This window comes from Tachypleus tridentatus, chromosome 6, assembly GCF_004210375.1.
Source record: "Tachypleus tridentatus isolate NWPU-2018 chromosome 6, ASM421037v1, whole genome shotgun sequence".
In the NCBI taxonomy this organism is placed as follows: Eukaryota; Metazoa; Arthropoda; class Merostomata; order Xiphosura; family Limulidae; genus Tachypleus; species Tachypleus tridentatus.
Window position 1 is genome coordinate 23,441,183 of NC_134830.1, and position 24,764 is coordinate 23,465,946.

General features: G+C 34.5%; 1 protein-coding gene across 2 annotated transcripts in view; it reads right to left on the bottom strand.

Annotated features, from left to right (window-relative positions):
* The window catches only part of LOC143252093 (homeobox protein Meis1-like), a 215,083-nt gene that overhangs the window by 137,478 nt on the left and 52,841 nt on the right, over positions 1-24,764 (bottom strand). The gene's annotated exons all lie outside the window — the stretch shown is intronic.

Below are 24,764 nucleotides of genomic sequence, written 5' to 3' on the forward strand. Positions count from 1 at the left end.
TATTTGTTTCCTTGTTCTGTTGTTTTTTAAGTCAAGTACAAAGTTACACACTGGACTATCTGTGCTCTGTCAACCAAGGCTATCGAAACCTGATTTCTAGAGTTATAAATCTGCAGACATATCACTGTGCCAATAGACTGATAGATATAAATAGATTTTTAACTCGCAGAAAGAGTTTTCTTGTATGATGGAAATATGATCCAACTGTTATATCCTAGCCGACCTACGATTAGGTGAAAGGCTTCTGCTGAATATGGCAGATGCAGAATGATTGAATCAGGGATTCTTATAATTAGTAACTTCTGTAAATGTTAAAGAAAATTATGACTGAATTAAATAATATGGTTGTTGTTTCAATCTGTGTGTTTGCATTTGTGGCAAACCTATTAAGGCTGTAACTGTCCTTAATTTATTAACTACTGCACAGAGGGAAGGCGGCTAGTCATTAGCATTCTACCACCCATCCGTCATCTATACTAAAGGATTGACTGGCACACTGCTACTCACCCACAAGTTAAAGTGCGGGAGATAAATTGTGATATCAAACGCATTTGAACCTGGTTCGGCAGATCTTAAATCCAGAGTTTATACAACAAAATCAATGTGCCTTTGAATCTCACTTGAAATTCTGTGAAAATACATATAAACTTAGTTCTAATAGTGTATTATTACTTCTCTTTAGGTTTGTATGTCAACTGCTTTATTGGACATCATATGAAACATCCAGTAATGTATCAGGTACGCTAATGACACTACAGAAAATAAAGTTTTGTCAATCGCACGTACTTTAAGAAGCATGTAAACAAACATTTATATTTTGTTTTTTTGTTTTTTTTTTGAATTTCGCACAAAGCTACTCGAGGGCTATCTGTGCTAGCCGTTCCTAATTTAGCAGTGTAAGACTAGAGGGAAGGCAGCTAGTCATCACCACCCACCGCCAACTCTTGGGCTACTCTTTTACCAGCGAATAGTGGGATTGACCGTCACATTATAACGCACCCACGGCTGAAAGGGCGAGCATGTTTGACGCGACCGGGATGCGAACCCGCGACCCTCAGACATTTATATTTAAACAAGCATATAAAAATAATATTATGTGCTCAGTATTTGAAACCCTTAATTTAAGATAATTCATATAGATATTTCAAACTAATATGCCTAAGAATTGTCCTTATAGAGAACAGCCTACTACCTTAAAGTTACCCCATATTTACGTAATTATATAAGCATAATGATAAAAAAGAAACTTTTAAAATGTTCATTTGATGACAGTTTTCTAGCTTATGGTTCTCGCTGTGCATACACACAAGAAGTATGAACGTTTTGTCAACAAACAGCCAGGAGTCAAATTCGTCAAAACACTGTTTGGTAACAACAATAAAATATAGTCACGCCCTCTGTGTTTGTTTAATGTTACGATAAAATCACATCCCATACATGTGTTTTATGTCACTGTGTGTGTGTGTTTTGTTTTTCTTATAGCAAAGCCACATAGGCTATCTGCTGAGCCCACCGAGGGAATCGAACCCCTGATTTTAGCGTTGTAAATCCGTAGACATACCGCTGTACTAGCGGGGGGCATTTCATGTCACAATAAACCCATATCCTCCAAATTTGTTCAATGGTAACAAACACAATACTACTGCTATCGCTGGCGCACATTAAATAATCCCAGTTGTCATTACTGAGCGAAACCGAATGACACAACGTAGGTCATTTGTATATTTTATTGTTACAGCTACACAGCTAAAACATGAGATGTTCGTTGTTTCTTGGCAAGTTTAGAGTTGGTTTTGTCTGCTCTACATGATTAATGTCTCCCAGTGGATCAGTGGGAAGTCTGAACTCTTATAACGAAGCTAGAGGTGGGCAAAACATAAATAGCCCATAATGTAGTTTTGAACTAAATAACAAACAAGCAACACATTTGACATTCTCTGAGTCTGGGACTGGTCTCTATGCTATGTAAGGCCTGGCATGGCCTAGCGCGTTAAGGCGTGCGCTTCGTAATCTGAGGGTCGCGAGTTCGCGCCCGAATCGCGCCAAACATGCTCGCCCTCGCAGCCGTGGGGGCGTTATTTTGTGACGGTCAATCCCACTTTTCGTTGGTAAAAGAGTAGCCCAAGAGTTGGCGGTGGGTGGTGATGACTAGCTGCCTTCCCTCTAGTCTTACACTGCTAAATTAGGGACGGCTAGCACAGATAGCCCTCGAGTAGCTTTGTGCGAAATTCCAAAACAAACAAACTATGCTATGTTATGTTTTACACGTTTGCTAATGATTCAGTCAGGGTTGGTCTCTCTGTCATTCCGGGTTTTAAACTGATCTTTTATTCCATGTTTTACACAACTGTTGATCCTCTGTTTAGAATTGGTCTCTAAATATTGCTATGCCTTACACGTTCTATAGATTAGTTAGTCTATGTTTTGACTCTATACCATGCTCTGCTTTAAATGTCTACTGACTATGCAGTCTAAGGTTTAGCTCTCTACTACGTTATGCTCTAGACATCGACTGACATGTTGCTCTAAGGTTGGTCTTTACACCATCCTCTGTTCAGCACATTTACTGGCCTTTTACTCTCGGGCTGGTTTTATACCATGCCGTGTTTCACACGTCTAGTGACCCCTCAGTCTAGGTTTAGCCTCTACACCAAGCTATGATTTTCATGTCTACAGATTTCTCTAGTTGGAGTTGCTCTCTGAACTTTTCAATATTTCACGTCTAGTGACCCCTCAGTCTAGGTTTAGCCTCTACACCAAGCTATGATTTTCATGTCTACAGATTTCTCTAGTTGGAGTTGCTCTCTGAACTTTTCAATATTTCACGTCTAGTGACCCCTCAGTCTCTACACCAAGCTATGATTTTCATGTCTACAGATTTCTCTAGTTGGAGTTGATCTCTGAACTTTACAATATTTCACGTCTAGTGACCCCTCAGTCTCAACACCAAGCTATGATTTTCATCTCTACAGATTTCTCTAGTTGGAGTTGCTCTCTGAACTTTTCAATATTTCACGTCTAGTGACCCCTCAGTCTCAACATCATGTTATGTTTTGCACGTCTACAAAAATGTCACTGTAAGGATGGTTTTTATATCATGCTGTGCTTTATATGTCAACTGCATCCTTAGTCTAGGATGTCTATAAAACAGTAAACATGGCATATATGCGTGTCTGGATTATATGCAAAATGTGTGATATACATTGCACGGAGAAATAATAAGGGAAACTACTGTAAAACAGTTATCTAGTATACATTGTATAGTGAAATAAGTAGGAAAAGTTTCTGTGAAACTGATATGTAGTATACGTGGAATAACGAAATAATAAACAAAAGTTACAGTGAGAGAACAACTTAGCATATCTGTATACCAAGATTGGCAGCAAAAGTTACTGTAACACACCTTTGTAGTATATATATATATATATTACTGAAATACGTAACCCAAGTTACTTTAAAACAGATGTCTAGTATAGTGAAATAAGTAACAAGAGCTATTGTAAGACACTATGTACTATATATTATACATTAACACAAGTTATAAAATTATCTGAAAGACAGACATGTGGTGAGTGCAGTATAGTACAATAAGAAAGTTTACTGGAGATATGTAGCACATCTTGTGGTACTTAATTAAATAAGTTACACAAGTTATTCTAAAACAGATTTGTAGTATATGTTAAGTAGTGAAATAAGCAAAAAAAATTCCTGCAAGACAGGTATGTCGTATGTGTTGAAATAAATAATAAAACATTACTATGGCTATGTAGTAAACTTTGATATGGAAGTGACAAACAGTACTGTAAGACAGCTATGTAATATATATATTCTATATTTGTATTCTATATTTAAATAAGGAACAAAATATGCTAAAATAGCTGTGTGTTATATTATTTATTCTGAAATAAGCAACAAGACACATTATAAGGCATGTGTTTGGTGTTTATTGTGTACTAAAATAAGTAACAAATCTTAGAGCTAAACAGCTAAGTAGTATACAATGTATACTGTAAGACAACTATGTATTATATATATTCTATGTTTAAATAATAAACAAAAGATGCTAAAAAGAGCTGTTTTATATTATTGAAAATCTCTATCCTATGAAATTAAAATAAAACTTTTGGTATTCTATACACCAAGCAGTTTATTTGTCTAAAATAATAACCAACTATTAAACATTCCCTTATCATAAAGCTTGTATTTCTTCGTCATTTTGTATATCAAGACGACTGGTATAAGTATTAAAACGTTCATTAAAGTAAAGTAGAGGACAACGTTTCGACTTTCTCAGGTCATCTTCAGGTTAGCATTTTGATAACTGTACGGCACCATGTAAAACAACACGTGTCTAAGACAACTTATGTGATTTTTTTGTTTTCTCCGGCAAGAAACTCCTACTTTAAACAGAAATGAACATATCACTAGTATTCTGTAGAAACACTGACTGCTTTATACATGGTGTTCGGAAAGTCACTGTGCAGTTTTGTAATCATATTTTATTCAGTATATTTCAAGCTAGCAACTGATAGCGGTGTTTAGAACACAAAATAAGAAGAATCCAAGCCTGTATTGATGCCAACGGGGGTCACTTTCAACATTGTTTATAATTGTCATTCATATTTACCTCCTGTATTCTATATTGAAACATGTCTGTTAATAAATATACAAGTGCACAGTGACTTTCCGAACACCCTGTATGACAAAGATGATCGTATTTAATTGTTGATCAACTTCTGTTGTCCTATACTATGACTATTTACATTATTAAAGGTAATTTGTAAACAGATTCAGAACTGTACTGCACATTATTAAAGGTAATTTGTAAACAGATTCAGAACTGTATTGCACATTATTAAAGGTAATTTGTAAACAGATTCAGAACTGTATTGCACATTATTAAAGGTAATTTGTAAACAGATTCAGAACTGTATTGCACATTATTAAAGGTAATTTGTAAACAGATTCAGAACTGTATTGCACATTATCAAAAGAACTAGTTTGATTAGTTTTGCTTCCTGTTTCATATTTTTATCTCAATCAATTCTGAAATGGTAACTTGTCAGTTTGTGCACAAAGAGTAGTTTCACTCACACAAAATATCTTAAAGTGGGTGGGTTTTCTGAGTTGGGGCATTTGCGAACAAACTAACAAGCGCCTTTGGCTTCAGTATCAAGTCCGTGTTTATTATGTACAAGCATACTGGTATGTTTTGAAAGCTATCGATTCATGATTGTAACAAATTTAAACTAACGTTGTTGTCTCTACATTATGAAGCCAGAGAATCTTTAGTTGGTTTTACCTGAATTAAAATGGCGAAAATAAATTTTGTTATTCATCAATCAAAAATGTATTGACTACCTTGTAGGTTCAACATTCTAAATGTCAGACGTCTCACATAATTTTGATAATTTTTACCATAGGTTGAAATATTATCATACATGGTCTTAATACACGAACATGTTACACCATATATTAAATAACTTATACGCAGAAATAAAAAACACGCTTTTATGTTTCAGTACTATCGCTGGTACAACGGTAAGTCTACTGATTTACAACGCTAAAGTCAGTGGTTCGATGCCCGTCAATGGATTCAACAGAGATCCCAATATGGCTTTACTATAAGAACACACACAGTTCTTTTTTATTTCAAATTTTGCATCACTCAAATAAATCAAAACACGAGCAATTATTAAACACTTCTAATACTATCGAAAACGTCCATTCAAACTTCTGTGTTACAAGAAACGTAAACTTGAAAAAACTTGATTCCTTATGTATTATAAGATCCATTTATTCACCAAATTTGAATGGTATGTAATAAACCTGACGACTATTCAATAGTTTGTTACCAAACATTTATTTCTTCACGCTTTAGAGGAACTAATTTTCTATGAATAAATTTTTAATAATTTAAATTTGTAAGTACACACACTGTTTTACATTGTATGCATCACAGTGTACATAATAGTAAATTAAGGGAAAATTATACCCCCCCAAAAAAAAAATGATTTCATCAAATTTCTAACAGTGATATACTTATCTTCTGAATCATGAAGTTACAAAACATTTTTAAAAAAAGACATGTTTTTTACAGGAAACCTAAATGCTCTCATCCAAAAGTGTAACTTTGAGATAATGTTTCTCTTCCTTATATGCCTGCGGGCGCGTGTATGACGTACACGTTCTTTGCACGATAAAGAATAATGTAAACACCTATTATTTGCCTTCCCTCCTAGTTAGAGAGCTAGTGTCTATGGTATAAGAATCACTTTGTTGTATTTTTCACTTCCAAAAAGCTGAAAATGTAAATCCGGATAAAGCTACTGAGGAGACATGCTTTCAGTGACGCCCATTCAAATGGGAACAGTAAACTGTGAACGTGGACGAAAAGGCTCACGGTGACATTTACGTGGCTTATGTCAACCGTATTCGAAAGTGCAACGTTTAAGCATGACATCAAAAATAGTCTCCAGGGGGGCTTCGCTTGTGTTTGAGAATAGCCCCAAAATTGACGGGTGGATTATGAACACCATATGCCAAACCTATTATTCATGAGGGAGGACTTGTAGAAATGATTACAACAAAGTCTAGAGCATAATAGCTCAATACCTACTATTGTTGTTATTGTTTTATTTCAACATAATAATAACAACAACTCTATTTCTACTAATACTTTTATTTGTAAACGCATAAATACATAATATAATAAAATTTAGTTCTCTGTTCGACTTGTTGTTAGATTATCTAATTTTTTTGTTTCTGATAACCAACAACAAATCGATTATATGATTTTAAAACACTTGGATTGGTTTGTTTTGAATTTCGTACAAAGCTACACGAGGGCTATCTGCGCTAGCCGTACCTAATTCAGTAGTGTAAGGCTAGACGTAAGGCAGCTAGTCACCATCACCTACCGGCAAAACTTGGAAGAGTGGGATATTAAATACGATTAAATTTATTTTACAATAAAATATAAGCTAAACTTTAGGATTATAGATTCAAAAGATTAGTACTGACTTGTTTTAAAATAATTAGGTGCATTTTTGTTTACATTTGGTTTTACAAAAATCACGAAATTCGTATTTCTCACACTTCTCTTCAAAGCTTAAGAATCTAGATTTTAAAATTTATACAAATAAAAGAAATCGGGAACTATCAGTACAAAGACATTATAAATGTACTTTTGAATATTTTTGGATTGAATGTGATAAAAGCCCTCCTTCAGAGAGTTGGGTATCCAAGCGCCTACATTTCCCCCCAAGGACATGGCTAGACCATCATCCATCCGACTTGATAAAAGTTGAGCAACAAATGTCAAACCTTCAAACTTTTCCTTTTGAGTTTTCTTCTTGTTAGTGATTACTATCGATACACTGTCAAGCACACATCATGTGTTTACTTTAGATTCCAAGCTTTTAGGAGTAAAAATCAATTGGCTCCAAAGCGGTTATTGGATTTCCTCACATATCATCAAGAAAACTTCGGCTCCTGCTTTCACCAATTGACATGTGTTGGCCTCATGCACAATTCACTTTGAGTGTTACGTATTCCGTCTCCATCCAAGCGAATACTGTGCCTGCCAAACAGCATCAGTTTCAACAAACAGTCACTCCGCCCATACCGCCTTATACATTAATAGTAACTTTCAGGGTTTAAAAACATTTTTTTTCCTGCTAGTCCATGCATAGGAACACACACGTATGTTTATTAAGAAAGGTAAAAAGTTAGCTGGATATTTTCAAATTAACATTTTGTGATTTTTGTTTGTTTGTTGAAATAAATTATCCGTAAAAAACGTTAAACACTAAATAAGAAAATAAATAAGAAAAAAAAGGGTTAATAAAATCAAATATATTTATATCAAAATAAAACAAAATAATCGTCGCATACATGTATAAGGTAAAAAATCTTTTTACTGGAGTGTACCCTTTATCTGCTGAACCACCATATATAACCAATAACACGATTTATGGGTCTAATACTTTTGTGTTATGTAGAGAACATACAACATATTTCAACTGAATATAACGATTGTACAGAAGTACGTTAGCTGAAAATTCAATATTTAAATAGACCAATGTGAATAACAAAGAACATATCTTTACTTATGTGGTTTTTAAACATCAAATTCATAGAAATATCCAATTTTTAAATCTACTGATGTGGTTTTAAGATCTTAACGTGATATTTATATTTGAATACTTGCATCATATTAAGTGTTTTACTTACACTAGAACATGCAAATATACACCACACATATGTAAAATAAATTACAAAAATATATTCAACTAAAAATTTAGATTTGGATGGAAATACAAAACTTCACTAAACTGCTTTTAGAGAGTCATGAAATAAACAAACTCACTGCAACAAGTTACTGAAAAGTTCATATTTATTATATATATCAGTACATAACTTAGTTTGGTCCACTGGCTGAGTATATTATACACTTATATACTCTCATAAGAAGAGTTTTGTGTTAAAACTACTTATGGTCATTTCATCACATCTGTTCAGCCTCCATAAATGAATAATGATTACAATAATATTTAAAATACGTACTGAATGAACATATATTGCTTGGAAGATATAGCTGATAAATGGAATATAGTCAATAAAGACGTTTTTTTTCTTGAAACAATAGCCTTGAGAGCTTGGGTGTGAATATTCAAGTGGTATGAATTTTCATCAAAAACCTATTCACACCATGAAAGCTTGGGTGTGAATATTCAAGTGGTATGAATTTTCATCAAAAACCTATTCACACCATACATGTGGAATTCGTATGTTTCAAATTATTTCTATAAGAAACGTTTTTTTTTTGTGTTAACATGAAGCTTTTCATCAACAGAATAAACGAAATGCTCTTCATTTATTTTTTCCTGTTGCATTTAAAACGAATATTATATAATTACTAGCAGATGCCCATTGAAACATTTCAACGGTAATTTTCCTAAAAGAGTAATAAATACATATAAAGTGTACAGTTAACACAAACCCTTCGACTAGAAGGTATTTGCAATATGACTGTGTAAGTGGTCGTTTACAACTGTTTTTTGTCGCCCCATCTATTATTTCAATGGGAAAATTGCAAATCGTTTTAGTATTTAAAAAAAACACACACACACAAAACTGACAGTAATGCATTGTTAGCAAAAATTACTCGATTTCGATGCAATAGGTGCATCCAGCAAAACAGAGTGTCAGGTTCGCAAAGTAGCCACGGAAATGTTTTTTTTTTCTTCACTAAATGCCACTGTTCCTTGTCATTATACTGAGCGCAAGAAAACACCGTAACGAAGTGAGCGCTTTTTGAGAGTCTTCATTTTTTATAATAGGTATTAAGGAAGAAATATTCAATTAATTGAAATCATTTATTCCATATGGTGCCATAAATTTATGCAGGTATATAATATCGACACGAATATACATATAAATATATATATAAATAAAACAAAAAAAGTATGTAGTTAAGTACATTTTTCTCTTCATTCACGGTGGATTCAGCAGATAGCCCGATGTGGCTTTTCTATAAGAAAACACACGCGCACTGTTCATGCGTTTTTTCGCTTCATATTCCCATCTTTGATTTTTTTTTTCAATCAGCCAATAGAGGAAGTCCCGTTTCATTTATTAAATTCTCTCAGAAAAAAAAATTGTCTTTAATAAATTTTCTCTCAGATTGACCGTTAAGCATATACAAATACTGACGTTTCAAAATTGATATCGAAACGAAATTTTAGGAATTGCCAAAAATGAATAATTTTCCTCTTATGTATTTTTGAAAAGAAGCATTTTATATATCTTTTCGTCTACGTTTAACCATTCAGAAGTTACAGAACGTAGCAGACAGACAGATATTTAGCTATTATGCACATAGATTATGCTAAAACTTAAAGACATATACAGTTTGTTTGTTTGTGTTTTGAATTTCGCGCAAAGCCACTCAAGGGCTATCTGCACTAGCTGTCCCTAATTTATGAGTGTAAGACTAGAAGGAAGGTAGCTAGACATCACCACCCATCGCCAACTCTTGGGTTACTCTTTTACCAACGAATAGTGGGATTGACCTTAACATTATAACGCCCTCACGGCTGAAAGGGCGAGCATGTTTGGTGCGACGGCGATTCGAACCCGCGACCCTCAGATTACGAGTCGAACGCCTTAACCAATCTATACAGAGTTTAGATTAAAATAAAAAGAATGAAATGGAGATAACTTTTATGCACTGTCTTAATGAATAACTAAGGATTTGCTTAAGTGAACTTCTATTCTATGGTTATGGGATTCCTCTTGTTTCAATGTGCGTGGATCATTCACAAAAGTTGCAAGAGTCTAATGCTTAAGTGCGTGTAAATATACATAGTTACCGGAATCCTGTTACCAAAATCGTTATGTTTCACAGTGTGAAAACGTCCATGGTTACCAGAATCCTCATGCTACAACAATGTGAAAGTTTCCATAGTTAGCGGAATTCTTATGTTTTAGAATCTATAAATACCAATTGTTACCACAATCCTCATGGTTAACTATGTGTAAAACTCCATAAAGATTTACCAGAATCCAGATTTAAATGCGTGTGAACTCCTTTCTAGACTAACATTTATAAGATATTGGAGTATTTTAAAGCGAATCCTATAAACATAAACAAAACAACTGATAAGATGTGAATGTCTGTGTTTTTTCTTATAGTAAAGCCACATAAGGCTATCTGCTGAGTCCAGACTTACCGCTTCACCAGTCGGAGACTGATAAGATATAATATAACTTCATCATATCTCAACTACAAAAAATGAAAACTTTATTAAACAATTTATGAATTGAATGATCAATCTAATTTGATTGGTCTTTCAACCTTTAATATAAATATACATAATGATCTCACGTCCACTTGCTTCAGTTATCACTTTTGACCAAATTATAATGTTTAAGATGATATTAGTTGTCCATAGACCTTGAAGAAGACGCATAGATGTTCATCTTAAGTGAAGAGCCATCAGACGAAAGGAAACCAACCAATTACATCGGGCTGTTGACACAATGAATTAATGTGTCATAAACAGAACTTGAAGCTGCTTCCAAACCAGTGGTATAGCTACTCGTATGTCTGGATAGAGCAGATTACATTATCCTCAGTATAACCAGATGATTCTTCCATCTGTGGATTTTGGTTCGCCACAAATTTGGGATGCATGTTTCTTTGCTCAGAAACAAACTCAGATTATCGCAGTCACAACTAGATGTTGTATCAGCCAATGTAAAGATGGTAAAAGGCCGACCTCTCTTCCAGAAGTCAAATCAGAAGCACTTCTCCCACAACAAGACACTCAAGCTTGAACAACACTTCCAGTGGTCTAATGATACCATAATACCTTATTATTTTTACTAGTGATTGTCACCATACCCTCTTATGATATAATAAATATGTTCTCACTTGACGGTATTGAGAAACAAATTCAATCCAATTTTCATAACGCATATAGACTACTATATGAAGTTATATATATATATATATATATATATATGATATACGTAGATATAAACACGGATGGACCTACCAGTCTCTAGATCCTGCAAAATGTCACCATTAATACCACGAATTATAACGACCACATCTTATGATCCTCTGTGCTGTCATCTTAATAGATATTACGTTCTTTCCCATTGTGCTGAACCGGTTAACACAGTCCTTGAAAAAAGAATTGACCTACTAAAGTATCCTGTGCACTCACAGCATGTGAGACGTCTTATATGTCACCTAGATGATTGCAGGTACTAGAAGACTTATTTGAGGATATACCAAGGAACATTGTTCAATTGTTTCAGAATTTTACCCAAAGCTAAACAAGGTCTGCCCCTTCATACTCACTTCAAATTAGGTCTTCTGAGAAAACAGAAGGAATTTGAAATTTTTGATACATGTATTTTGTATTTAACTACTAAGGCTATATGTCATCGCCCAAATTTTGAGCTTCTAGCTTGTCAAATCAAACAGCATAATGTGTACTTCGCAAACTATAAATCTTTGTATTTAGTCCACGCCTGTTTAAACTCGGCCACGTCTAACCCATCTGTTTGACCTTACACGGACGACACTAGTGCGTGGTTTTCCTGACTATTCGTGATAATCATACTCCATACTGAAGTGAAATGTCATGAACTTTAAAAATATAAAGCCATCTCTATCAAATGTTGGCCCGGCATGGCCAGGTGGATAAGGCAATCGACTCGCAATCTGAGGGTTGCGGGTTCGAATCCCAGTCACACCAAACATGCTCGCCTTTTCAGCCGTGGGGGTATTATAATGTGACAGTCAATCCCACTATTCGTTGGAAAAAGAGTAGCCCAAGAGTTGGCGGTTGGTGGTGATAACTAGCTGCCTTCATTTTAGTCATACACTGCTAAATTAGGGCCGGCTAGTGCAGATAGTCCTGGAATAGCTTTGCGCGAAATTCAAAACACGCCAAACCAAACCTATCAAATGTTAATTTACAAGCACGTATCTGAAGAGCTAATCACCCGCGTTTGAAACGCGTGATTCACGTAAGAACGATCTAAGACTGAGAGTGTTTCGTAACAGTGGTTTTGTCTTATTATAAATAAAATATTTTCAATTCCAATAATTCTTTACTTGATACTTGCAATGCTCTACTTAATGTTGCGCTTATGTCATTCATCATTCAGTATCATTATAGTCATGTTTGAAATTCAACCAACATTTTTCTGTGACAAGAAAGTTTCAATAACGATTTTGATTCAACTTACTATACTGAAGCTAGTTATCATATATAATGCTAAGCAGAGGTATGTACAAACAGGGTGCTGTCACCATATCCATGAAAAATTCAAAGCAACCCTCTTCACTGTACCTCCTTAGATATATTTGTTTGTTGTTAAGAGCAAAGCTATCTGTGCTATATCGCAACCCAGTTTCTAACGTTATTAATTCTACGTCATCGCTGTGACACTGGTAGAGGGCGCTCAGATATACTATTTATTTTTCATTTTATACAAATTGAAACAAAAGAAAAGTAATATTTCTTACGGCTCGGCATGGCCAGGTGGTTAAGGCGTTCGACTTGTAATCCGAGAGTTGCGGGTTCGAATCCCCGTCGCACCAGATATGTTCGCCCTTTCAGTCGTGGGGGGCGTGATATAATATAACGGTCAATCCCACTATTTTTGAGGGCGTAATAATATGACGGTCAATCCCACTATTCGTTGGTAAAAGAGTAGCCCAAGAGTTGGCGGTAAGTGATAATGGCTAGCGCCTTTTCTCTCGTGTTACACTGTTAAATTAGGGACGGCTATCTCAGATAGCCCTCGTGTAGTTTTTGCGCGAAATTCAAAAAGAAATCTTTGCTACGCAGCCAGAATGAATACATTGTACTTAATGATAAGATAGCAGAACACAAATAGACACGAACAGTTAAACTGAAAGGAAAAATTATAGGTGTTGTTTCCACGCAAACAAGAATTGTATCAGCGTAAATACAAGCTAACATGGCAGATAGATAGAAACTGAATGCGATTTCGCGTGTATAATAAAAGCCTTTGCTCTCGTTACGCAGACATTTTAAAACTATTTCACTGTTACGTATGTTGTAGTTCAGAAAAGTCATGTAACATACGAACTAGCTTCTAACAATAGTCTTGTCACTGTATTGTATTCTATCTAGGCAGTGGCTTGTCCGCTTTTTTAGGTTAGCTAGAGACTATTACTGGTGACTTAATTATCAAATGCAAGGTTGAATGACCTTCCCCTTGTTCTTGTTTCAGCTGTGTGTTGTCACCAGTTAAAAGGGTGCCAAGTTCAATTAGGAAGGATATAATAATATTTGACAACCATAAAGAGAATGTCAGCTAGTGATGGAGAAAGTAGTCATGTTTAAGCGTACTGAGAGTTAAAAGACCGAATCTATGGTCCATTTTATTCAATCAGATCTCCTCTATCTAGGTCCGTGTCTCCTCTACCTCTCTGTATCTTCATTCTCGTGCATTGTTTGTGACTCTCATTCCATTAAACTATAACATCCAAGTAAATATTGTTATTTCTTGTTACTTTCATTATTGTTAGAACATTTTATTACTCTACAAAACTTGTCATCTCATCCCATACATATTTCCATTAAAAACACATTATTCACGATAAAATCCTTTTGCATATTGCTTTAAAAATACTGGAAATAATTGAAATTCGTGTCCTTTCTACTGGTCCCCAGTGGCACAGCGGTATGTCTGCGGACTTACACACTAAGAACTGGGTTTCGATACACGTAGTGGGCAGAGCATTGTGTAGCTTTGTGCTTAATTCTAAAACAAACCTTTCTACTGTTAATCAGTGAAGCACTGATAATCATACTATAGAGTTTTCTTGATTTCTTTAAATAAATCTGTGCAACTGATTGATTTATTCAAAATCAAAATGCATATCAGATCAAAGTAGATTAAGTACTTAAAGTGAGAATAAAGATCAACTTGGCCATCAGATAATTTAATATACTTTTCTTAAATTTCTACTTATAAAAATTAGAATAAATTGGTTCATCAGTTGATACCCGAGTTTTCAATAACATATTTTTTGTCGTTATCCCACGAATATATCAAAATGTTTTTGTTTGTTTTTAAATTTCGCGCAAAGCTACTCAAGGGCTATCTGCGCTAGCCGTCCCTAATTTAGTAGTGTAAGACTAAAGGGAAGGCACCTAGTCATCATCACCCATCGCCAAACTCTTGGACTACTCTTTTACCAACGAATAGTGGGATTGATCGTCATTTTATAACGCCCCCACGGCTGAAACGGCAAAAATGTTTGGTGCGAGCGGGATTCGAACCCGCGTCCCTGAGATTACTAGTGGAACGCCTTAACCCATCTGGCCATGCCGGACCAATATCAGCAAGTTCAGCCGCTTAGGAGAATTAGGATAGCCCTAAATACAAATTTTAAATTCAGTCTTTATAAAAACATATACAAGAAAAATAATAAATAAAATAAATAACATTCGATGTATTATCTAATAACTAATAACCAACACTGTTGATGAAAAGAACAATAAATAAACACTATTTATCATGAACGTACATATAAATGTTCAGATTATATTATGGATATAATGTACGTCATTGTATTGTTAACTACTTAATAATTAGATTTCTATAAATGAGTCCGTGCAAGTGCTTGATTTATTCGAAAACAAAGTGCAAATGTTTGTGACGTAAGTTCATTAAGTTATAGCACAACCAATCAATGTGCACAATATTGTCGGAAAAGCATTTACTCCACTCCAGTACAGAAGTGTCAAGTAAAAAGACGTATATTAACTTATATCTATTTTAACCTTCACACTGACTTTCGGATAAATAAAAAGGCCCCAGTAATAATTGGTATCATTAAATGCAACATCTATAGAATGCTTGTAACTCATAAACCACAAACACTTTGGTGTACAAATAGTTTTTAAAAATGTTTTTTAAGAAAAAGACTCACCTAAATCTCTTAAGCTGGCCAATCATCGGGAGATATTATTAGGTTTATTGCCGAAAACATGACAACAGCGAGAACACCTAGCTGATCGTCTCGACACAATATCATAAGTAAAAGATTTAGTTTTCTTGGAAATTTATTTATAACATTATGTATTTCAGTTAATTGTTATAAGTGATTGTTTTCGTTGATTTATTAATAAATTTAAATTATTTAGCTATGATCAATTTGGTTATCTTAGGTTTTATTAGAAGTTCTAAGTATCTCATAAATCAACACCTGTAGAAAAAGATCTAAAGCGTATATATATATATATATTTCTATTTTAAATATATGTATGTAGTATGTCACTCTACCGACAAATGTTTCTGTTCTACCTGCTAGTTTCTCTCCAAATATAGATTTTTGTTTTAAAGACAGTCAACGTGAACATTGTTCGTCGTCGAATTACTTGTAATTTACCTTCAGCCTAACCCTTTAGTTGATATATATTTAAAATTCGCTCTTTATCAAAGTGCTTAACATGGCCACGTGGTTAAGACGCTTGATTCGTAATCTGATGGTTGCAGGTTCAAATCCCCTTTGCACCAAACATGCTCGCCCTTTCACCCGTTATTATGTGGCGGTCAATCCCACTATTCGTGGGTAAAAGAGTAGTCCAAGAGTTAGCAGTGGATGGTGATGGCTAGCTGCCTTTCCTCTAGTCTTACACTGCTAAATTAGGGATGGCGAGCGCAGTTAGCCCTCATGTAGCTTTGCGCTAAATTCAAAAACAAACAAACCAAACCAAGTCCTTAAATCTTAGCTATGCACAAGTAACGTCACAGCTAACAGAAACGTTCTGTATACATTCGCTTTGAAGAAGCCAACAGCTAATGAGAGAAACTAACGACTTTCTACAATAGGAACCTAAGGACCGTGTAATTACACTTTTAATTGCTTCCCAGCTATAATAGACTTTATTTAAAATTATGTATAGCGTTCAAAAGCACAGATATTATCCCTACTTTCCATCGTACCTCCAGTCCTCTATCTCTCTTTAACAGGAACCGAGGCTTTGCTATTAAAACTACAAAAAAGTAGTCCTGACGTTAAGAGGACGAGAGATGACAAGCTCTGCTCATTGTTACGTGACAATTCACTATTTTCCAACAGTATCGTAAGTTTATTAAGTTAAAGAAGTGTTGCATAGCCCTAACAGCTCCAACCGTTGCACACTCTTGTAGCATGGAGCTAATTACTTCTCTTCTTCTGTAGCTTTAGCACAACACGCATTTCATCCATTGTCATTATCAAAACAAAATTTTCTGGTAGGGCGGGTTCATGTTTTGCCATAAATTCGAACACAGTGTGAACAATGGTTGAGGCTAAGTGTCTTTCACATTGTTTGTATATATTGTACGAGTGAAGCTTGGGATATAAAAACGAGAGAATGGACAAGCGAGAAGGGAGCGCCTGACATATTTTAATAATAGAAAAGCATCTGATATATGTCTAGCTTGTATTTGTTGTCGCTGTTAGGCAGTATAATCAATAACTCTTTTCATGTTGTAAATCATGGTCTTTGACGAACTTCGATTTTCTATCACGATACTGTCACCCAAGGTTTGTCAGCATGCCTCTATTTCCGCAACCATCACCACTTAGCCCTTTCATTGAAGAAACATGAAATAATTTCTTGTAATTACGTGCATACCACGTGAGGTATGATACGCCTTTGATGTATAACCAATAAATATTGAAGCTGACGTAAGACTAATTCATCACTCTAATAGAAACCGACAAGTAAATTTGCAGTATGAACTGGTTTTAAATTAATGATAGAGACTGACGACAGGGAACGAAATATACTTTTACAATGAAGCATATCACTCTTTCTACTTATTAAAATCCGCAAATTCCCATTATAAATCTTACCCTTTAAAAAGTTCCTAGGGCCGTAACACTAGTGTTTAAGAAAGTTATATCCTAATCTAACAGAGCAAGACATTGTTGTGTTCCTGTTCACAGAACTAATTAAGCTCAAACGAATAAAAAAAATATTCCTTAGAAAAATCTTCTAATTGTGCCTAATGTTTGTTCTAGATTGCTAAATATGTACGAATTTCTCTCATATTTTCAAACAATAAAACCGTATTTCTCTTATATTTAAAACAACGAAACTAACAGACCTCTCCAGTCTGTCTCCCGCTGGTAGAGCGGCCAGTCTTCGTATTTACAACGCTAAAATCAGGGGTTCTATTCCCCTCGGTGGACTCAGCAAATAACCCAATGTGGCTTTGCAATAAGAAAACACACACACACACATACCCTTTCCGGTTTACAACATGTCTATATTCTCATGTTTTTATCAGCTTTACAAACAATACTGTCAGCATTCTCTCACCTTTATAAATAACGTCCTCAAATTTATCTCATTTTTAGAAGCTATATACTCGGGTTTCTCTTGTCTATGCAAATAATTCTCTCAAACGTATTTCACTTTTATAAATATCACTCTTACTTTTAAAGAATGCACATTAAAACGGCTTTCAATTCAAAATTTATTTTGACTTTCATTATTTTACAAACAAGGCACACAGTATTCTTTCGTTTTACAAAAATTATATTAAAGCTTATTCCATGCAGCTTTAAAATAATATTCTAATATAACATGTTTGCGGACTCAAACCGCTAGAAACAGGTAACTTTGTAACTTTGTGTAACTCTTTGTAACTCTTTCCGCTGAATTACAAACAAACTTTTTTTTTTTTTTTACAAAAATACACTGAGATATATCTTCCCTTACAAACAACACAATCACCCTTACAGCACATCATACACAAAGTTTGTTCATGTTACAAACCTTATGCACGTACTCTCACACCTTATGAACAATGCACTAAGACTTCGTGCACTTTACACACAATACGCACACAAACGACTCTTCCTTTGAGAGTATTATGCACTCAACTTTCTCTCACCTTTTACTCTAAGAAAAACGTACTTGATTGGAGTAAGATTCCAACAAAAGCACCCATTTTTGCAGACGAAATGAGAATTTACGCCCTTAAAGGTGTAAATACAGAAAAATAAAAAGTTCAAGCTTCTGGTAGGTATATGAACATGTGAATTTATATAGAGAATGGAAAGTTAAGTCTTATGTGAAAATAACTTTAAAAACTACTTTGCACAAAGTAATGGTATTATTATTGTTATTTCAAAATTTTATAAATGCATATATTTCAAAAAACAGCAATTCTTCAAATTCATATATTTAAATTTTATTTGAAAGTGTCAAATCAAACGTTTTTACTCAGTCTACAAATAATGAGTCTATAATAATTCCAGATTGATAACAGTAGCATTACGTTCAAGGCATTACGGTCTTACAGTTTATCAGATATTTTTAACGTACAAGGACTTTATTATGAGTAGTTAACTTAAAAGTTACTGCAAAAGCGTGTAAAATAGTTCTTGCAAAATGATCCCTTATTTCTACTCCATATAATCTGCAATTTTAGAGTCAACTGTATTTTACGCAATCATACATCTGTTACAAACCATTATCACGAGTCTGTATTTCATGCAATCATGCATCTGTTACAAACCTTTATCACGAGTCTGTATTTCATGCAATCATACATTAGTTACAAACCTTTATCACGAGTCTGTATTTCATGCAATCATACATTAGTTACAAACCTTTATCACGAGTCTGTATTTCATGCAATCATGCATCTGTTACAAACCTTTATCATGAGTCTGTATTTCATGCAATCATACATCTGTCACCAACCTTTATTAAGGATCTGTATTTTATGCAATCATACATCTGTCACCAACCTTTATTAAGGATCTGTATTTTATGCAATCATACATCTGTCACCAACCTTTATTAAGGATCTGTATTTTATGCAATCATACATCTGTCACCAACCTTTATCGAGGGTTTTTCTGCACTTCAAGGTACAACGAAAAGAGGAAGTTGACGTTCCATAAGTTTGACGTCTATTTGTTAACGTCAAATTTTTATTACATTTCTAATAATCAGAAAATCATGAATTCCTGGATATTTTACGTCACTTTTAATTTAGAAAATAGCAACTATGAAATGCTAACTTATTTATTTCGCTTAATTTTTTTGTGATTTAAATAATTTAATACATAGACTATAAATTATCAATAAGTTCTAATTTTGCTTGTATATTGAGTAAGCTGTATCACTAATCAATCCACATTTAGAGTGTTATAGTAAAATTGTATAAAATGACATAATACAAACCTTAAAATCTTCCAAACAATGTTATAATAATATTAACCAAAAACAGAGAAGTGCTTTAAATAATCTTAAATCGAAAAACAATACCATAATAAAGCCAGCAAAGTTTTTTTTTTTTTTAATTTCGCGCAAAGCTACTTGAGGGCTATCTGCGCTAGCCGTCCCTAATTTAGCAGTGTAAGACTAAAAGGAAGGCAATTAGTCACCACCACCCACCGCCAACTCTTGGGCTACTCTTTTACCGACGAATAGTGGGATTGACCGTAACATTATAATGCCCCCACGGCTAAAAGGGCGAGCATGTTTGGCGCGACGGAGATGCGAACCCGCCACCCTCAGATTACGAGTCGCACGTCTTAACTCACCTGGCCATGCCGGGCCGTAGTAGACAAATGTGAGACTATTGTTATTCTTAACAAAGATGACCGTATCACGGAAGATAACCGACGTTAATTTTTACAAGAAACTCTCGCACAATCCTGCACTTCATTTTATTAAGACGGTAACTGCTAAACTTATAATATTCCTCCAAAACAATAAAACTGACAAAGAAACATTTCAATATTTGATACGCAAAGAAACATTTCCTGGTACATTCTATCTCTTATCAAAAATACACAAACCAAACAATCCTGGTCGATACATACCTTCTAACGTAATCATGGCTGTTGAAAAGTTGTCCGCTTTTGTTGACCAACGCGTAAAATGTATTTCCAACAGCGACCCTTCTTATCTGAAGAATACTATCTACTTTCTTAGTATCATAGAAGATATTAAAACTGACGAATAGTTACTATCCAACAGACTTTTTTATACGATGGAAGTTTATTCCCTCTACACTAATGTTTCACATGATGAAGGGATAGAAATTCTAAAGTCCGCATTATACCATTCTAGCCAGAATCTCAAATGATAACCGATCTTGTCAGCCTTGTCCTAAATCTGAATAACTTTGAGTTCCACAACGAACATTATCTTTTGGCTAATGGTACTGCAATGAGTACCAAAATACTTTCCAATTATGCCAACATTTTTTATGGGTCACATTGAAAGCCAGCTTTTATAACTAAGCCCTATCAAACCTCACACGTGGAAATGTTACATAGATGACATATTTTTCATTTGGACAGCCGGTCTTGAATCACTTGAAGAATCTGTCCTACACAAAATAAGTTCATCCTTTATCACTCACCTACCCGAATTAACTTTTTAATATCACTGTATTCATCAATGACAAAGTTTACACACAGACTTGTGCAAAACTCTAAGATAAATCACAGAACATTACGTGCAGTCAGGTTCCAAGAATGAAGAAAATATGCTCTGTTAAACCGAACTATACAAAATACATTAATGATCTAAAACAAATCATGCTATACTGAGGATATAGAGATATGGAACTTCACAGACAGGTTGACAACACACACCTAAAAATGTCCTAAAACAAAGCAGTGCTGAAGTTTTAAATAGGTAAGGGATTTACAACACATACACTTCAAGCTGAAACCACAATCAAGCTAGTTGTTAGGTAGATGATTTTTCACCCAGTAGTAATGAAGGATATCGATCTGGCTGGTTTACAATACTTACAATTGAAGAGGACACCACAATCAAGCTAGTTGTTAGGTAGATGATTTTTCACCCAGTAGTAATAAAGGATATCGATCTGGCTGGTTTACAATACTTACAATTGAAGAGGACACCATAATCAAGCCAGTTGTTAGGTGGGGGATTTTTCACTAAGTCTTGATAAAGGACATCGGTTTGGCTGGTTTACAACACTTACACTTCAAACTGAGACCTCAGTCAAATCAGTTGTTAGTTAGGGGAGTTTTCACTTAGTATTGATAAAGAACATCGATTTGGCTGGTTTAGAACACCTGCACTTCAAACTGAAACCCCAATCAAGGCAGTTGTTTGGAAAACAAATTGAAAGCTTAAAAATGTTATTGGTAGCAATTTTATTAAGATTTGTCATCATATCGATTAACCTAATATTACATACGTTCATCATCGATAATAATACAATTTAATTAAATATTAAAATAATTGAAGTTTAAACTTTTCTTGAGAGGAAAGCTGATAGTGTATTATGTATAATAAACAGAAAAGTTTATTTGATGTCCGACTAGGATATTAAAAAGCGTTTTTGGATGGTTTTCTACCAGCATGCCAGAGTATATTATATCATACGCTGTCACCCAAACTCATTGTTTTAGTGCATTATACAACTAATTACGACACTGAATCAATGCCTTTTAGCTCACAATCATTAAAAATGACCAGAATAGAATAGATATAACACATGTTTAAGGGAATCCCCCCGCTGGTACAGCGGTAAGTCTCCGGATTTACACCTAAAAATCAGGAGTTCGATTCCCCTCAGTAGACTCAGCAGATAGCCTGATATGGCTTTGCTATAAGACACACACACACACACGTGTTCGTGGACCATTCTTATCCTTGTACGGTTGATTGCTTGTTCATTAACAGTAACACGTGTGGCATCACGTTCTTGCCTCAAAGTAGTTCTGGAGATGTAAATAACAACCATCGTCAAGTTCCAGTATTCTGCCTTTAACACTTATACTGTTCAACACTTTGTGTATTGACAGTTTTATTCTCATTGAGGCTATTATATGATAGCAGTAACTGTGACATTTTAATAAAGGCTGAGGAGCAACATTCCACATTACTGCATTTAACTTTAAACGTTTTTCTCTGTGTATCACATGAGAATAGCCAGTAACAATCCACTTTTATGTATTTATTCTTCGACTTCAATATTTCTCGCTTATAAATGAATTTAAGATATGAATCCGAATCTGTATTATTAGGAAACACAGTCGAGCTTAATGATCCAGCTGTATCCGTTGTAAAGATATGAATCCGAATCTGTATTATTAGGAAACAGTTGAGCTTAATGACCCGGCTGTATCCGTTGTCAAGATATGAATCCGAATCTGTATTATTAGGAAACATAGTCGAGCTTAATGACCCGGCTGTATCCGTTGTCAAGATATGAACCCGAATCTGTATTATTAGGAAACATAGTCGATCTTAGTGATCCGGCTGTATCCGTTGTCAAGATATGAATCCGAATCTGTATTATTAGGAAACATAGTCGATCTTAATGATCCGGCTGTATTCGTTGTGAAGATATGAATCCGAATTTGTATTATTAGGAAACATGGTCGATCTTAATGATCCGACTGTATCCGTTGTCAAGATATGAATCCGAATCTGTATTATTAGGAAACATAGTCGATCTTAATGATCCGGCTGTATCCGTTGTCAAGATATGGATCCGAATCTGTATTATTAGGAAACATAGTCGATCTTAATGACCCGGCTATATCGGTTGTCAACTAATTGTAAAGATCGAGCTACAATTGTCACCTATTGTTATGCCGTATTGCCTACTACGTGAGAGTACATTAACCTGATAGAAATTCATTTACCGTATTAATTATGACGGGAAAGGAAGACTTATCATTGTGACTCTGCAAAACTTTAATAATGGTATACCGAGACATTTACAGTTTATAATCTGTACCTGTCTGTAGCTGATGTAAAACAAACAAAAACAAATGAATGAGCAAAAAGACAAAATTCTCCTGCTGAAAGTTTTTCTTTTTTTGCTGTTTTTATAAGTTTAGAAACACAGAAATGTTTGCTTTAAATGAACAAACCGTAAATGTTGGTTTGCTTGGAGTTCATCATAAAGCTCCTGTTCACGACGGGTATCGACACCCGGTTTTGTGCATTATAAGTCCGCAGACATACCGCTAGGAACAGGGAGATAAACCGTAGATGTTCATTAACGCCTGTTTTCAAAATTATAATATATTCATTTAATTTAGTCGTTAAAACAGAACGGATATAAACAGTTTAATTATTTAACTAAACATATGGGATGAATTGATATTCTTCAAGACTGTTGTTTACTAAGCAGCTGTTTGTTAAATATTTTACTTCAAACATAAAATATTGACAACGTTAAACAAGACACTAGATTAACTTATTTAATTTTAGGAAGTAACTAAACAGCTACGAACGACGAGTAAAATAAATATTATTGGGTTGAGGAATAATTCGTGAGCGTTTTATCAAGTTAACAAAATATATTCATAAATGAAACGCTTTCACAAAATATTTCATGTCATTTGGTAGATAATTTTTTGCTCTAATAGATGGTGTGTTTGATGTTCATATGTCTTTAATTTTTGCTTTCATTTTCAGCTCATTAAATGGAATGTCAAGTGGACAAAATTGAGCATTTTCGACACTATCTGCTTTTCGCATTTAATTTCTTGCAATTTCGTTTAAAACAATGCATACTATATACCTAGGTATTACATGAAATAAAGTATCATAATAAATGTTTTGGGTTTAATGTGTTCATGCATTGAAGTATTGTATAGTCTTGCATGTAATGCTTGAATGAAATTATTTAAAAACGCTCACGAATTATTCCACAGCCTAATACTTCTCAAAAAGTTTTATTTTGAAACCTTTTTCTGAAGTAATCTGAGAGTCAGTGTTAGGAATGTTGATGAAGAAGTAATCACATGTTGAACGAATAGAACTATTTGATTCTTAGAACCAGCAGTTGTCTCAATAAAGGAAATACCTCTAAGAATTTCTAGTTTGTACTTCACCAAGTTCAAAGCTTTATTTAAAGAAATACTTAAAAATACATAGTTTACCTATGCTACAGCAATCCGATATTATGATTTGGTTTGGGTTTGTTTTGAATTTCGGGCAAAGCTACACGAGGGCTATCTGCGCTAGCCGTTCCTAATTTAGCAGCGTAAGACCAGAGGAAAAGCATCTAGTCACCACCACCCTCCACCAACCTTTGGGCTACTCTTTTACCAACGAATGGTGGGATTGTCCGTCACATTATAACACCTCTACAGCTGACAGGGCGAGCATGTTTAGTGCGACGGAGATTCGACCGATATTAGGACACTTTAGAAAACCAGCACTTAGGACACTTTACAAATGTGT